The sequence below is a fragment of the Psammomys obesus genome, unplaced genomic scaffold, assembly GCF_907164565.1.
Source record: "Psammomys obesus unplaced genomic scaffold, mPsaObe1.curated_primary_1811, whole genome shotgun sequence".
NCBI classification, from domain to species: Eukaryota; Metazoa; Chordata; class Mammalia; order Rodentia; family Muridae; genus Psammomys; species Psammomys obesus.
In genome coordinates, this window is record NW_026596158.1 from 627,004 (window position 1) to 629,533 (window position 2,530).

The window sequence follows — 2,530 nt, forward strand, 5'->3', positions numbered from 1 at the left end:
CCACCATTGTGTGAAAAGAATAAAGAAAGTGCTCTCAGTCTTTCCCAGAAAGGGGTTGAGTGTCCTGGGGGAACACTAATTGATAATGTAGCCAGGATAGAATGGATTCTCTCTTTTGTCCAAAAGTGACTGAAGAGGCAATTTTCTGAAAGCCCTCTTTAGAGTAATTAAAGACAGCTGCTAAAAGGATGACCTTTTTTTGCCTAGTCTCCCCTTTAGAAAAAAAAAGTCAGAAAACTTAGATGGACTTAAAGATAATAAATATCTTTATATCGGTTCTGGGAGGTAGCTGAAAAGGTAACAAAATAAACAATAAAAAACTGATTGAGAGACAAGACCTTTTGGATAAATGGAAAGCCACCATCCCTTTCTCTATTGACAAAATAGACTACAGATACCCAGCAAAATTTTGGTGTCTTGCCCTTTCTCAGAAGAGGTGAGTCAACCCATCTTTGTTTTTGAATGGACAGATCCAGAGGGAAATTACACAGTGTAACTTACCTGGAACAGGTTGCCCCAAGGTTTTAAAAGTTTTTCAACCCCCTAAGATGAGATACTAAGTGGTGGCCTCTTGCCCTTCCATCAGAGGTTTCTTGGAACCATACTCTCAAAATATATGGATGACCTACACCTGGCCTCTAAAACTAAGAAAGATGATAAAGGACCACTGAGGGGCTCCCACAAGAGTTATCGAGCTTGGGCTACACAGTGTCACCTCAGAAAGCCCAACTTTGCACATCAGGAACTTCCTAGTGTGGGAAGTCAAAATGAATTGCTGCCACCATTCAGATCCCAACACCAAAGACCAAGAGACAGGTTTGAAGGTTCCCAGGCTCATCTATGTGTTTCTGCTTCAGGTTCCCAGAGTCTGGAAATGACAACATTTTGATCCACCAGAACAAATTGGGCACTGAGTCCCTAATCTTGGCTAAGACTGAACAAGAGGTGTCTGACATCTGACTGAGCCTTTAAAACCAGGTGACTTAGGCTCCAGCCGTAGCACTTCCAGACACCTCAAAACCTTTTCATCTGTTTATGCATGGAACAAAATAAAAGGGGATTTATCCCAAACATCGGAGCCATGGAGGAGCCCTATGGCATACCTGCCCAAATAATTGGACCCTGTAGCCACAGAATGACCCACTTGTCTAAGAGCTATGGTGGAAACTACTAGTCTAATGAAAGAAAGCAAACAAGTTAACCCTGGGCACCCCAACTGGTTGAGGCCCTCCTCTGAGGAATGCCAGAATGCTGGCTATCTAATGCATGTGTGACCCAGTACCGGGCCTTACTCTTCGACCATCCTTGTGTTCTATTTGAGAAACCCAGAGCCATCATCCTGCTACCCTCTTTTCTCATGATGACCTACTGGTGCTCATCCACGACTGTCTACAGATGACACCCCTTGAAAAATCTCAATGCAGTGTCTATGTGGGTGGGAGCAGTTTCACGAAAGATGAAACCAGGTATGTGGGTTTTTTCAGTAGTTACTTTAACTGAAATGATTAGGGCCCAAGCCTTAGGCCAGGTTCCTTAAGCCAGGGAGCAGAGGTAATCGATCTGACCCAGGCTGTCAGATGGGGAAAAGGAAAGTTCACTACCATGTAGACAGTTGAATACCCTTACTACCATGAACATCCATGACATGTAGAGAGAAAGAGGCTTCTCAGTGCTGGGGAGGGACATTAAAAACAAACAGAAAATCTTGGCCCTCCTATAGGCTTCCCCTTTGAGATGCTATGATCTACTACAAGGACATTTAAAAAGAAAAAAAGTGAAGAAAAAAATGTCTGCCAGTGGGGAACAGGGAAATCCTAGGTACTCAAACACTTTGCCACAGGAAAATAAGCTTTTTTTTCAAAGACTTGTTGTTGTTGTTATTATTATTATTATTATGTATACAGTGTTCTGTCTGCATGTATGCCTGTGTACCAGAAGAGGGCACCAGATATCACTATAGATGGTTGTGACCCACTGTATGGTTGCTGGGAATTGAACTCAGGACCTTTGGAAGAGCAACCAGGGCTCTTAACCACTGAGCCATCTCTCCAGCCTGGAAAAGACATTAATAGATTCATTATTCAGAATAAATATTTCCTCTTCTTGATCCCCAGTCCTTTGGATCCTACAAATGATCTCTTACCCATACCAAAACCCAAACAACTTCACCTAACACACCTGGAGCCACAGTCCTGCTCCCACTGTCCAGCAAGCTGGGGGATTCTCACCCCTATTTTTCCACTCTTGGAAAGCCCCACCATTGAGTTAATCATTCCCAGCCTGTGACCAGCCAGGATTGCTGGTTATGCATGCACCCTTGATCCCCATAGGGTAGAAAGTAGCCAGACAGCCTCCTGACACACAAAATTCATTGTGACTGGACAGCCCAAATTAACATTAGAGGACTTGCAAGGGCCTGGATCTTGTCTAATATCCAAAACCTTTAACCTGGAAACTTCCCCTCATTCTGCTGCCTGCTGTTCTGCCTTGTGGGTTAACTCATCTGGACAACAGCATTGTTACCTGAGAC